This window comes from Sturnus vulgaris, chromosome 1, assembly GCF_052056855.1.
Source record: "Sturnus vulgaris isolate bStuVul1 chromosome 1, bStuVul1.hap1, whole genome shotgun sequence".
NCBI classification, from domain to species: Eukaryota; Metazoa; Chordata; class Aves; order Passeriformes; family Sturnidae; genus Sturnus; species Sturnus vulgaris.
Window position 1 is genome coordinate 141,931,076 of NC_142243.1, and position 15,230 is coordinate 141,946,305.

A 15,230-nucleotide genomic window follows, 5' to 3' on the forward strand; every position below is an offset into this window, starting at 1 on the left:
TCTCTATCTTTAGTGTCAGCCCTATGAATGCTAGCACCACTCCTGCCTTCGTAAAGAGGAAAACCAAAAATATAAACAACACAGCACAGATTTATTTTTTTTCAAATATTTCTCATGTACTAGCATTGGTGACAACACTTATCTCTGTTCTGCCACAGATAATGGCATGCCCTATTTCCCTCAGGGCTTTCCACAAAGCATACCCTTTCCAGCTTCCACTGGACATTTGTTCCTCTAATACCCACTCCTACTTCACATGGAAAGGATTATTTCCAACAGAAATTCAGCATACTCTTCTCTTTCTCTCTTTCTTTATCTCTGTCTCTCTTCAGAGAACTGATGACTGAATCATCCTTTACACTGGGGATAAAAATAATTATGGAAGGGCTAGGAAGCTCCATGAGTTTCAACTTGCAGAGTTTCTGTTGGGTTTGCCCATAAAGGGGCGGGCGAGGGAGGACAGGGTGTGGTTTTATCCCTAAGCTAAAAATACAAAAGGCAAACAGTCGTTCCAATAAGTGTAAACTACACATTGTACCCAGTGTTATTATTCTGTATTGGTTTACAACCTACCTTTCATGAGGATATGATAGTGATGACTTCACTTCTCCCATCACTAATACCGTGGGAATTGCTAACCATTATACTGATGGCAAAGATAATTTGGGTCCAAGCAGAAAAGAGAAATTACTTATCCAGCCAAAAAGAATGGGGTTCCTTCTAGTTCAGGACAAGATTAAAGTCTAGAATTGGAATCAAATCTTTGTGGTCAGGAAGAATCTGGACACAGCCATGACCAAAAGGCAAAGAAGCAGACGGCGTAGCCCAGCAGGTGCCAACCAGCCTGCTGGCTTAGGCTGGGCTGCAGACTTGGCAAGAACTTCAAGGGCTCAGGAGTAAAAGGAAGACAAAAGTCCAGACCTGGGGTGGGGGCTGTCAAAAGGAGCCTGAGAATCTCCCTGAGTGGGAGAGGAAGCTAAGGTGGAGAGATTGTCTTGGGGTGGAGGCTGTGAGAGATGTGGCCATCCAGGGAATGTAGCATTCTGTAGTTTCTGGGAATTATGAAGGGTATTTTGAACTGGGACAATTAGTCCTTGGGAATGCATGTTTCCATTGCTCGGTTTTTAGAGATAGGGAAAAGAAATTCTTAACCTCAATTAATTTTTAACACTGTCGTGTACATCTTTGATGACTAGAACAACCTGATAACATAGGAAATAGAAAATATTAGATTAGGTTGATCAAAAATTTAAAAAAATCCACAAGCTCACATGTATACTTTTAGATCTCTGCTATATTGCATAATTTGTTAGAGATCACCAATATCAAGTTTCAGTCCTGTGCTTTGTCCTGTACGTAGTTTTTCTGAAATATGACATTATATGAATTTTAAAAAGTAGCGGGGAAGATAAAGAAAAGATCATGCTATTTTATATAATTCTTTTAGGTTCTTTCTGTAAGAAATTTTATAATTAAATTGAACAAATACTCCTATTGTGGGAGACCTAACCAATTTTTAAAAGTATTAATTTATGCTTCTTCAATTAGTTCAGACTGCTGTCATCAAGATGATCTTTCCTACCTGGTCCTCTGACTATGTCATCTCCCTTTTTATAGTCTCTGAGTCACTTAACTCAAGCTCTTATTAGTTTCATCTCACATTCATTTCTTCTTGTGATTGTTTTTAGGGTTATAAGCCACACAGTCTCTGCTTATGCTCTGTACTAATTCCTTTTCACACTTACTCATTACAAGCTTGCCTTCTCTGCTGATGGCTCCAGCTTTTATCTCCAAATTCTCTTCCATTCTCATAAGTACTTCCATCATTTCTTCCACTCAACACCTAGGCTAAAAGAACTCACAATATAACTTTGCCAGCCTTCTCCCTTTTTTTTGGTTTAAATTGCTACAGAATTCCAACTTCTATATAATCACATGGAAATAATAATATTTTCACAATTAAAAAACTATAAGTCTTTTGTCGCTAGGACATATCAAACAGGGACCACCTAATTATGTGCAGCACAAACTTATGAGTTGTCCTACCTCTTTCTATCTTACAGTGCAGCCATATTCAAGTCCTGTGTACCAACTGCAACAACATCTTCAGTGCAAATACAAATGACTGATTTTTTTTCCAGGATGCTTTTAGATTAATACAGGACAAGCAACAGTAGTAGTGCATTACATGCAGATATTTCATGCAAACTGGTAATTTTAAACCTAACAATAATTTGTTGTCAATGATGCTGCAGGCAAAATCAGTACAAAAATGAGAACCCTGCCCTACAATGTCCTTTGTTTTTTAAAAGTCTGTTGTTTTGGGTCTTTTTAAATAACAAATGCAAGTTAAAAATTAAAACATGAATTGATTTGAAATAGTTCTGTTTATAATCATCTGCCCATGCAGAGCTATTAAGTAGGTCAAGTGTGTCCTTTTTACATAGATTTTGAAAGCCACATGCTGTTAGAGGACAAAACAAATGAGTAAGATGCAACTCTCAAGTCCTTTATAGCACTATGTGAAAATGTAAGCCATCTGCAAAAGAAGATGAAAAAGATCACGAAGTAAACAAGAAATCAATTCAACAAAAAATTTTGAAAAGGAACTTTAGAGAGGCTTGGCAGACTGATATACTAAGAAAAAAGGAAGAAAAAAAAGGAAAGAAAATAAGATGATGTGGTTGGCTATGAAGATTTCTGGAGGTAGAATGGCAAATTGTACAATATTTCCAATACTCCAATTCTGACATGTGTGCACAGCCAAATAGCTGGGATACCCATATGAGGAAGACTGTGAAAAATTAATGGTTGTTCTTCATATATTTTTAACGTACATTCTATAGCAGGATTTTTAAAGCTCTAAAAAAATATTTTACTAAAAATATGAGCAAAATCCAGGCTCCATGGAACTTAGTGTTTTAAGTTCAAACAGTAGTTCTAATTTTTATCAAATTGGACAGCAGTCTATTAATGTCGGGAATTGGGCTGTATTTCTGTTTCCTGAATGTTGTGCACAGAGCACTTTTGAAACAGAAGATGTAATTTGAGTGCTAATTCAAGCGTATATCCTACCTTTATATTCAGAATCATGGAAAAGATTCTTGCACATATTGTGCCAGTATTTTTGCAAATTGTTGAAAAACAAAATGTATGTAGGATACATTGGCTGATTGTTGCAGTTTGGGGAAAGTGCTTTATAAAATGTGTTTTTTTCCAAATAAAATATGTTTCAGGCTTTAGCTATAGAAAAAGTAATAGATACAATAAATAGCACCTGTTTTTAGCTTGAGCTTCCATTTGCTGCAGAACTGTTTTCATAACAAGATCTATAGCTTTAATTCCTTTTTTTCTTTTCTACTGTTGCAAATGGATAGAATAATTATTTTATTTTATTTTATACGTTACTTGTGAAGCAGTCTTTCTTGAGCTTCTTAAGCTGCTCTTCGAAAAAGAATTAATGGAAAAAATAACTTCATCTTTGGAAAAATAGGGAATAGTTTGTATCACCATAGTCATAACCATAAAAAGAGTCAGAATACCAGTCTTGTGACTGAGCCTTCCCAAAACAAAATAAAATAAAATTATATTAAATTTGAAGATAACTTAAATACTGGAGGAAGAAAAATGTAGCAATAATCTGATATCACTAAAAATAATTATGCACTCTTTGTTTCTTTTTTATTAAGCTTTTGCCTATACATGCAATAAGAAACTTTATTATTTTCACTGAACAGCATAAAGCAAAAAGGGTTAATGTAAAATCTTGGACTGAGGTCTGAACTGACCAGTCTAGGCTAAAGTTTTAATCAGAAATGCAAGGCTCTGCTGCAGATCCCGCCAAAGAAAGGATTTCCCATAAAAGAACCAGACATAATAAAAGAAAATTGCTTCAAATTACCCTGATCTTCACTCTGACTCATTCTGGGATGCTTTCTAACAAGCCAGGACAAATCTGAAAGAAAACCCAAATAAATATTTGTTGTCAGATTTAATATCTAGTAGATATTATTTCTAAAGAAACCAAGTTATTTAAACCTGAAGAAGACAGGTTTAAGACAAGAGGATGCAAAGATAAAGGTGTAAAATAAAATTAAGCAAGAACAAATTAATAAGGAGAATTATAGGGTTACATTTAGAACTGGACCATCCAAATACCTTGGTGATTGCTAAGAATGGTAACCACATTTGCAAAGAAAGAATTTATCTTCTCAAATTGAATAATGTATCTTAAAAAGTAGTGTTTTCCTGTCTGATGAACACTAAAGCTTTTGAGCTAAAAGTTGCCCTTCAGACTTGCAGACAAGTGTTTTTAAATAAGTTATTAATAGCCATATGTACTACTAAAATATCTCACTGAATTTGTGTTAACTTTACCCAGAGAATCAAAATTAAACTTTTTTAAAAGCCTAAGTTAGACATGGAAGCCATCAAATATGAAAATCTAACCCTGTGGACGCAAGCTAGTTCTCCTTTGATGTAAATATTCTGCTTTTATACTGAATTAATTTATGATACTAAAAGAAAATACCAAGTTCTTTGTTTTGTTTAGCTCTTTTGATATATTTTACAGAGAGACTTTCAGACAACACCTTTTGTTTTATTGCTGAGATAAAGCACAGAAACTAGACGGTCGAGTTAAACAACTTATTTTTTGACACAAGCATGAAAAATTTGGTGAAACATCCCAAAACACTTGGCTTTTTCCCTTAAATAGTTCAACAGCAAATATCACTGAATGTTAGCTCTAATGAAATTATCTAAGCAGCTGAGACTAGCAGAGTACCCGGTCATTGGATTCTGTTTCTACCTGAGACAGAGAGAAAGAGAGACATGGAAACACATCTTGGGGAAAAAAATTGATTTGGGAATGAGACACAGAACACAGCAGAAAGATGCTGTTTAAGATCTCCACTTAGAATTCTCAACCTTTCACAGAGCCTCCAAGGGAAACTTATTATATGCACAGTTTAATTGTCTAAGGAAAGAGTTGGGCTACTGGGCCAGTACAGACTTACTATAATAAACAGCATTTAAAGAGGTCAGCTTGCCCAGTGATGTCTTGAGAGGAAATACTGACTCTGCATTTTTAAGAAAGCATTCATTTGTAGGGAAGCTGATTAAACCAGCCAGGCATTGTATGTCCTCTGCCTCTGGGAAGAATGGCAATAGATTTTTAATAAATGCATAATATTTACTAAGCTGTATGAATATTCAGAAGCTAAGGTGTTTAAATTCTGATTATCTTTTGTAACTGCTTACCAGCCCTGGAATTTTAGGGTTTGTCAGCATTCCTCATTCCCTGGGTTGGTAAAGAAATCTAATCTAAAGAAAATCTTTCAACTGTTATTAGTTTATAATGTGGTTTTTTTTTTTTAACTATCAAGTATTGGTGGAAGAGTAACTGCACAGAGAATTCATCTCTATACTGTTTGATATGTTTATTAATGATTGGTGTACAACCCAGCACAAAATTCCTTTATAAAACACCAGTCTGCCCTGAAATATGAAGAGCAGGCAGAAAACTGCACTGAGATGGCAGCAGCAGTGTTGTAGGAAGAGACCCTACCTGTGTGGTTCTCTCAAGGGCAAGTAAATGCAGTTGTATCTTTCTCCCATATTCCTGATGGAGCTAATTTTTGCCTCGGCATTATGGTCCCTCTAAGCCTCTTTATTTGACTATATTCTTAAAATTATTCTTTTGGCCGTAAGGCTGCAGGTTGAAATACATTTCCCAGTGGTGTCCAGGAGTCCCAGCATGTCCAGAGGAAGCAAGCAAACTGGGTCTTGAGCTGGACTCCTGAGAGCAGACAGGTTGGATGAAACCTGTGAGGATGGAAAGTGTGCAGCATCCAGAGCAGCCATGGACCACAGGCTGGGAGAGCAGGGCTCAGAGCCTCGGCAGTGCCAGCTGCTCCTGCCTCAGGTGTGGGGTGACTCGGGAGCGCTGCCTGCCTGGTGCTTGGGCTTGGATGGCCAGGCACTGCTAGGCATGGCACAGCACCAGCCATAAAAGCACTAGGGGAGTGAGTGTATCAGATGAAAACGTGGCAGTTAGACTCTTTAGGCACTTGTAGGATTAAGGAACAACTGGCAAAGAAATTAGAGGTTCTGCCTTTTGGAGGTAGGCATGACAGCAAGGGGTCGAAATGATTTGGCAGTTCTAGCCCTTGGGGCCTGTCTAAAGTTGCTGTTCTATTAATTATGCAGTTTTTTACAGGTATACAGAAGATGAGAGAGTTTGGCATTTTCTTGCCTGCCCTGCCAGCATTTATTCTTTGACAAGACCAGCCTTGTGTAAACAGTCTGAACCCAATGGTATTTGCTTAACATTTTAATTGGGAAATATTTTAAAGGGAGGGAGCTTGAGGTGTCCTTTGTTTTCTGCTTGGTGGTTTCCCATGCTTCTCATGAAATGGAACAGACTCAGCTCTTTTGTCTATTCTCTGTTTTCTTCTTGTGCTAGCACATTAATAAAACATCATAAGGCACTTGGCTATTTGTAACAGTCCAACTTATAGCCATCTTTGTGGTAAGGGCAGGCCTGCTGCCTCTTGCTCTAATCATGCTGTAACTGTGAAAGGCATTGCTAAAGCAGACAGCTGTATTACCTACAAGTCTGTCATTTTCTTAACAGGAAGGAATAATTGTGTACACTTATCTTTCATTTTTTGGGAAAATGGTGAGAAACTCGTCCTGTTACAACAAAATTGAGCACAATTCCAGTTTGGTTTTTGTTTGGTTGGTTTTTTTAATACATAATTTTCATCTTATATTTGGTGTTTAAGCACTTGCAAGGGGCATCTTCAGGTGGAATTGTTATTTTTGTGGATGGCTGTTGTTGCTAAAGCATGTTGCTTGTTGACAGCACAGTTTCGGCAGGGCCCTGATGAAAGGCCTCTGCCTGTCCAGGAGGTGGTTGACAAATTCAGAGCAGCGATCCCAACTTCCCAACAAGACATGAGCATCTCCACTTCTGCTGGCTGGGCCACGGGAGAAGCTCCTTCCAGCAGAGCTTGTCTGAGCTGTTGGACAGAGCCAGCAGAGGCTGGGGCTGGAGCCTGAGCTCTGGGAGTGCAGCGTCCCCAGCACCAGTAATGAGACGGGTCCAGGGCCGAGTGTGGAGCCAGCTGGCAGGCACAGAACCTCCCTGCTGCAAGGGCAGGTCCCCCAGTGCCGAGCAGGTGCTTGGTAGAAGACTCTCTTGGGATTTCCTAAGAGCTCAGGCCATGCATGCTTGGAGTGAGAGCTGTTAGGATTGTTGCTTGGGTCTGCAGAAGGGGAGTTATTTTCACTTTCTCACGCTCAGCCTCCTTTGAAGGGGCTGCAAAATCTGCAGTCAAATTCTGCTTCATCCCTGGACAATTCAACCTGGTGTGTGAGACTAGCAAAGACACTGCTAATCATACAATTACAAATTATTCTTTATCTTAAGCAGAGCAATTATATTCTATGGATATCTTTATTGCCTCTGATAAGAAAGATTATGTTTTCATATATATTTTGTTGCAAATGTTTTATGATATGTAGGGTTTTACAAAGCACTCAGAAATAAAATCTGGGGGGAATAAAAGTCCTCAGCAGATGTAAATCAATGTAGTTGCACCAAAACTAGCTGGGAATCTATCCCTCTATATCTTTATAGCTCAATCTCTCAGAATCTTTATAGCTCACTGGACCTGCATAAGGGGCAAGCAGTGAAATAAATATGTTTCTTTGACTTCCAAAAGAAAACTAGTAATTGTCAGAAAAAAATCTGTACAAGTTAAGTATTGAACTGAAGCTAGATAAGCATTTTAAAGCAAAAATGAGGAATTACTGAAATTTATTTCTTGTTACTGAAAAAATGTTCTGCTATTACTTTACTGCAGGAACTTTTGTTTTACAGCTTGTGTAAGAACTGCCTGGAATATTTTTCAAGTTCAGAAAGAGTTTTTCTAAACTCCTTGTGTTTTGATTTTTGGGGAGGCGAAATGTAGAACTAGTTCATTAACGGTTCTGTTGCTCTTTCAAGGGTATTGGAAGTGCATTTTATTCATTAGCAAGTATGTTAAGGAGTTGAGGTCTTGCTAGAAACCTATGATGCACCTTATATGAGAATTTTTTATGAAATAATCTTACTAATTTACATCCAAAGTTCTTTGTCCCAGTAAATTTTACAATTCCAAATCCTGATCCTCCAGTGTCTAGTATTTTGAATCCTATGTTTAAATTTTAGATAAGTATATGTAAAAATGGTGTGCAAGTTACTCATGCTAGTGTAAACAAAGGACTGTACTTTACATCATCATGTACTTGACTTCTACAAATGCTAATGAATGGTTGTGAAGAAGATGTGAAGCAACAATCAGAACTCTTACTTCGGATAGTCAGCTTTCTCCAGCATGATGCAACATTAAGTTTTGAAATTTCTCATGTAGGCAAAGGAAAACCAACTTCATAACTCAGCAACAGAAACTACATAAAGGACCTTTCAAAAGTCAAGGGCTTTACCTCAGCATGTACTTAAATGTTCTGTTTAAAGCTAAATACATTCTTAAAGGCATCATATTCAGAAAATAATGAGACACAATTATTAAAATAGAAACCTCTCTTTCTATTTTAAATAATTTTGTCTCCTCATTTCAATGATGCACTTGAAAAGCAGTGAACTTTTGAGAGCTGTCTACTGGAAAGGTAGATGGAAACTCCCAAAATTTTTTTCTCACATGTTTAAATAGTAATTGCCTTTCCATTTAGTATCCAAATGTTTCATTCTGCTACAGACGACATACACAAAATATATGCATGTTCTTCTTGGATGGTCTTCTTCTCTATTTTATTGTAAGAGTTTGGCATTCCATAGACATGCTTTTTTAACTAAGCTCTTCAATTCTTCCCTTATTTGCTGATTAAAAAGCTAAGGTCATATTAAACTGACTCTCACATATCACTTTATGGGAAAGGTAGTTTTTGAGCAAAGCTTGAGTTTATCTTCAGAGTGGAAAGATCTTCCCCACAGAGTGCTCCATTGTGGTATCCCATGTGCTTTGACATGTAAATCGAACACCACAGGCATTAAATAATTGGGTCAAATATCTACAAGATCTTTATTCTACTGTCAAACACAATTTAGATCAGATAATTTCCAAAGTTAAAAGAACTTGCTCCTGCTGCCATTAAAGTAAAGAAAAAATTCCCCATTGGTAGCAGCCTGGGCAGACCAAAACCTGAAGACATTATTTCATATTCCAGTATTTGGTCTGCTCTCACACTTTTTTGACTGAATAAAATTTTATTTCCATAATATTTTTTAATTCCGTGATCAATTTTTGAATTTGCTACTATCTAAGTTCTTTAATCTCCTACTTTTCTTTGGTGGCACATTTTGTTGCAGATCCTACAAACTCCCAACACAATCAATTGATACTTTTAGTCCTATGGCATATTGTTGGAAATTAGCAGGGCCTTTGGAGAAATCAAAGGCAAGATCACAGTGTCCTACATACTAATAAAGATCATTGCCCTGCAAACACATGATAATGACTTTGTGCATAGAACAATTTCATTGAGTTCAGAGCTTTGATGCTACAATTTACTTCATGTTCTTGGAGCCACTTTGAATATATTGGGTTTCCTCACAAGTCCATGAATAATAAGGATTGGGGCATAAGATGACTTCTTAAGGAGTAATAAATCAGTGGCATTAAGCATGAGAAGTTTGCTCTTTGTAAAGCTCCTTTGAAGTGTAAATGTTAGGGCATCATTTTGTTACTAGCCTGTTTTGTTCTCTCAGGCTCAGCTGGTGAGATAACACTGAGTTTTAGTAGAAAGACTGAAAGTGGAGAAAAATAGCAGATATTTCAACAAGCTGAAAGTGATTTTCATGTCATTAGGGATACTGACAATCATGTTGTTGGTATTTTTCCAGTTTTTTTAAACAAACGTGTCAAAACTAGAAAATTCAAAGAACTTCTGAAATATATTAGCCTAAGTAATCAGAACGTATATTCGAACAGTGTAGCAGGAACTTTGCTTTTCAAGAAGTCTGAGGAAAGATTCTCAGATTTATCTCAAAATAATTGGCAGACGCTTTTTGTTTACTTAATCTTTCTATTTATTATATATTAGAGATACACAGAAATATCTCTTTTGGAAAAATAATCAGATTCAGGAGAAAACTCTTGCATGGGTAAAATTTAATACCATATATAGCCAGGGTTATGCTATTTTCTCACTACTATTGTATTAATATTTTTTGCTATAACTTTGATTAGTAGAATAAGTTTCAATGGGCTGAATTAAATATGTGATATTATGATATGATTTTATATACTTTCAGAAGCCATTTAGGAAAACTGCACAAATAATTTCTTATCAGAAATATTATTATAGGCTACTTTTATTTTAAAACTCTTCTTTTTATAATTTTATTACTTTCATCAATAATTTGATTTCTTCAGAAGAATTACTTGGATAGAAAAATGGTAAGGTGAAAATTGTGCCAAAATTATAACAGAAGCAACTCCCTTTGTGATTAACTAAGTTGAAGAATCAGCTCTGAATTTTGCACTAATGTATGTCCATGAAATGTGCCCCAACATTATTTCCCTTTGAAATTCAACTGTATTTTAGCTTCTAATTTTTACAGCAATAACAGCACTGCTGAATACTTGTGCAGATTTTATATTCTGTTGAGGAAAAGTGTCAATTTTGTGTAAACTAAATTATGCATGTTAAGTTTTGGAACCATTTATTTTTTCTTTGAATGATACAATGCTCACATTAAATATAGATTGACCCTGGGAGGAAGTAGTATGAGCCAGTGATTTTTCTGTGTTGTGGGAACTAGAAGACCTGGGTCTGTTTCCAATTCTGCCACTTAATCGTTATATCACCTTGAGCAAAGTCCTTCTAACAAGTCAAATTTAAGTGCTTCAAGTTATACATCCAGCTTCATATTCAAGAACATAAGTATGCAGATATTTATGAATAAGGGAGTTAAATCATGCAGAGAGACAGGCTATTTATTTTTATTTCTTAATAAGAATTTTGGTAGACAATGTCAGGCTTATCAAGTTTTAAAAGCTGTAACTGAAATTTTTTATGCCATCTGCAAAGGGAATAACTTAAGTTCTTACAAATGGGAAGGGAGTGTAGCAAAACAGGGCAATGAAAGGTGTTCATTATATATTTTCAAATCTTCAGAGAACAGTTATGACATATAGGAAAAATTCACTTTTATGATTACTATATATTAACAGTGTAATGGTGTGCTCTTTGTGAAGCATTTCTTACCACAGCAGGATGAAGCAGTTCCCAGTAAACTAGAAACATGAAGTTATCAGGAGAGAAGATCCTGCATGAGACTTTGCTTTGGAAGATGGCTCAGAAGCAAGAGAGTATAAGGCTGGAGCCATTGTGGGTAGGGGCTGAAGGAAAGCAAATATCAGGAGTAGTATTGGGACAGAAGAAAGTCTCAGTAAAAGATCTATGTATATTTAATGCCTATAAAAGCATTAATCCCCAAGTTAAAAACCCTCACAATCACAATTAAGTTCTCTTTTTCTTCTTTTCTGTTGCAACAAAGTAATGGGCAGAAACAATCTGTTAAACCAGACCTTGCAAAAGAGAAATTTCTGAACTAAATGGAAAAATCCAAATCCCTCATGACAGAGGAAAAGGGAATCTGTGGAAGTTTTCTCCCAACAGCCAGGGCAAGCTGGTGCTCTCCTGCCCCTAACCCAAAACTACGTTGTGTATCACAGAGAAGATGCAGCCCTGAAGCATCTCCTTACAGAGGAACATGGACTTACGGATTACAGGCAACCGTTGGAATATGGTTCTAATTTGAAAAATCCCTTTCATTTGACTAGACTGCACCAGGATAACAAAGCCATGTGGTTATGCTACTATATCAGGATGAGAACAGATTGAACCTGTTAAACATATGATTGGTCCTTCTGTGAACAGAAAGTGTTGTTCTCCCAACCCCCAGTTTGATTTCTACACTTGCTATGTCCTGTTCTGCCTTAAACACATGTCAGCCCATGCTTGAGTGCTCATTTCAACACTGGTATTGTGTGAGCAGCTGTGCTCACATCTGCTGACAATGAAGGGATTTGAGTTGTCGAGGTGCCATACTCCTTTGCTTTTGGTCTGCCTGTAATGAGGACCACAGCCAAGATGAATTCTCTTCTAGACCACTTTGGGAACTAAACACTGCAGCACTTATGTTACTGCTGTGCTATGCCATTTGTCTGTGCCTCTATGATCACTTGCTTCCACTCCCATGAGAACATAGGTCTGAATTTAAAATCCTATACTGAATGCACTGCGCTATTCTATCATAAATCTTGCAAGTCCTGGTACCAATAAGAGCACAACTCTACTTTCCATGATACCTGGTTAGCTGCTGTGTACCCAGCTTTCCTCTCCCTTTTTCTTTACTTTAAGTTGCCTGTTCTCTGTGCATTTGTTTCCTTTTTCGGCTGTCAGTGCCCTGAAGGCCAGACAAGTAGTCCAGGTCTGGATACAAATCCAGAAGGGCTCCTGTGTGCAATCAGCAGAAGAGAAATTCATTATTTCAGGGCCAGTAGTATTTAAATCATCAAAGTTATAGATTTCACACTTTATAGAGTATCTGTTCAGCTCCTTTTGTATTTTTCTGCAGTCAAGGGATCTTAATCCTAGTTGTGGGAAGCTGTTCCTCCATCTGACTCAAACTGTACATTCATGAGCCATGTCAAATGCAGGCAAAACAGTAAAAGAATTTGAAACTTAGCCATCTTAGAACAAAAACATTGTTTCAGTGTATCTAAATTTATATGTCTTTCACAAAGTAAGATATAGATTGGGTTTACACACCATCTTCTTCAATTGAACTTCCAATCTGTTAAACTTCCAATCTGTTAAACCACATTCATCTTGAGAATGGATATCCAGGACATGGTACAAGGATAAAATGTGTTGACAGTTTAAAATTTCACTTTCTTGCATGACAATATATGACACATTTAATCCAACTCTATAAAACTTTCAAGTGGGCATCTATTTGAAGGTACAGCTAACTATCAAGTATAACAAATTCATTTTCTTTAAAAAAAAATCAAATTCCATCCAAAGCAAAATGCAAATTGTCAGAGCTACCTTTATTTTGTGGATTTAGAATGGACCTTGTATTCATTCCCCTCTCTGCCTTCTCCTTCACCATAAACACAAACACATACCTGTTTTCTACCCTGGATATCATTCAAGAATATAAGAGTAGGAATAATAACTTATATTCTCCTTGTAACAGAGTTAAACTGAATAATTTATAAATTGCTTATTATGCTGCTTTATTCATAAGTGGGTGTGGTGTGACTTACAAAAGGAGATGTTCAACCAATGCTAAGTCAAGGTGAATCACAGTTTTGATTTCGAAAGTGATGGGATTGTAGTCATTTGTGTCTCCTGATGCAATTCATTTCCTAGTTTGGGACACACTATACTGTGTCAGGAAGCTGAGATGGATAATATGTTTGCCAAGGAGCAAGACCTGTTTTCCTAATCAGGTTGGTCACTTGCATTTGCACCAATCTGTGGGTATTGATAAATAATTATTTTTACACATATTTATCTATTCCTCATAAGACGCTTACCTCTTATATCTGTGCATATTGTCTGAATCAAAGCCACAATCTGATAACAACCCCAAGTTCAGTGTACTTCAAATGTGGTTCTGTAGTGGGCTTGACTTCTTTCTTCCAGAAATGGGATCTTCCTGCATGACCGGGTTCTCACAGACAGTTAAAGTATTTAATGAAATATTATTATCTGGTAGGCACATTGTTTAATCATTGTTTTGTCATTTTAAAGAGACAGCTACACCATTTCAAGGTGGTGGGGCCTGGGACCATCTCCATGGTCTGTGTCAGCAGAGCACATATTGTCGTGGGGTCTGACTTTTCCCAGGTATCATAACTCAAAAGAACAAGTGTTGATAAAACGGCAGCACTGAAAAATCTCAACTGACAGAGATCAGAGCTGAAATTAACTCCAAAGCTGACTGACAAAGAAAAGCCTGGAGTTGCAATGTATAAATGAATAGGAGAGAATCAGGCTCTTAATTTGGAATGCATGAACAATGAAAATTTGATTAAATGAAAGCTCTTGCTACTAGGTTTCGGCTTTAAAATAATTGCTCCAGAGGGTTAGGGCACAGAGGGTAGCTCATAATTAGTATATTAGAAAAATAATGCAAATAAATAAACAACTTTTTCAAAGGCAAAAATCCCAGCATTACATAACTGAGATTAAGGAATGACTGCTGGCTGGAAAGGTCTTTGAAAAATTCCATATTCATTATCCTTGAGGCAAAGAGAATTAAAATAAAGCAGAAAGTAGAGCCTCCAGAAGACTTCAGTGCAGACAGCACAGACTCAATTTCCATCTAAAGTAATGGTGTGAGCGATCTCACACCATTACTCCCAGCTCCAGTAAGTTCATTGTGCCCACATTACTGCCTAAAAGCTGCACACACAAAAGGAGAAACTAAAGTTTCTGTCTGTACTCCATCTCATTTAGATAATGGAGTTCAGTATGATGGGAATTTTTATGTCATGGATGAGCACTCTAAGTGATAGAGAAATGAAAGTTGTCAGCAGCCAAAGGCATATGTTGGACTGACGCATTACCAGAGATACTTACAGAAAGTAACATCCTACTTCTAGGACATATAGGTCCTGTAGGTATAGGCTGACAGGAAAAACAAAACATTATTTCATTTGTGCGTCATCTACAGAGGCTAGAGGAACACCTATTTAAGGAAGATTTAAAAGGAAAAGAAAACCCAGACTATCAACATACTGTCTCATGTAAGTTTTAGCTGTTTTTTCTCTGCTTAAACTAAATCACTACCTACATAAACAGAGCAAGGTATATAAACATCCTATACGTAGCACATTCAGTTGAATAAACAGTTTGCATACTAATGTAAATGGCTTAGGTGTTTTAATGTGCTGGTGCTATAGCAGCTCCTTAGATACAGATTTTAGAACTCAAATGGAAATGTGCATATTCAAGTTTTTCAATCGAAAATTGATATACTCAGGAACTGTAACTATTTTCTCCCTTGATCTCGCAAATTCTTTTCTCAGTGCCATCAGTCAATTCCACAAAGTTATGCTTGATTGGTAACAGCTTTTACCTTTTTTTCCACAGGAGGTGTCTGTAAATAGTGGTAATGTGGGTTTCTCCCTCAAATTTCA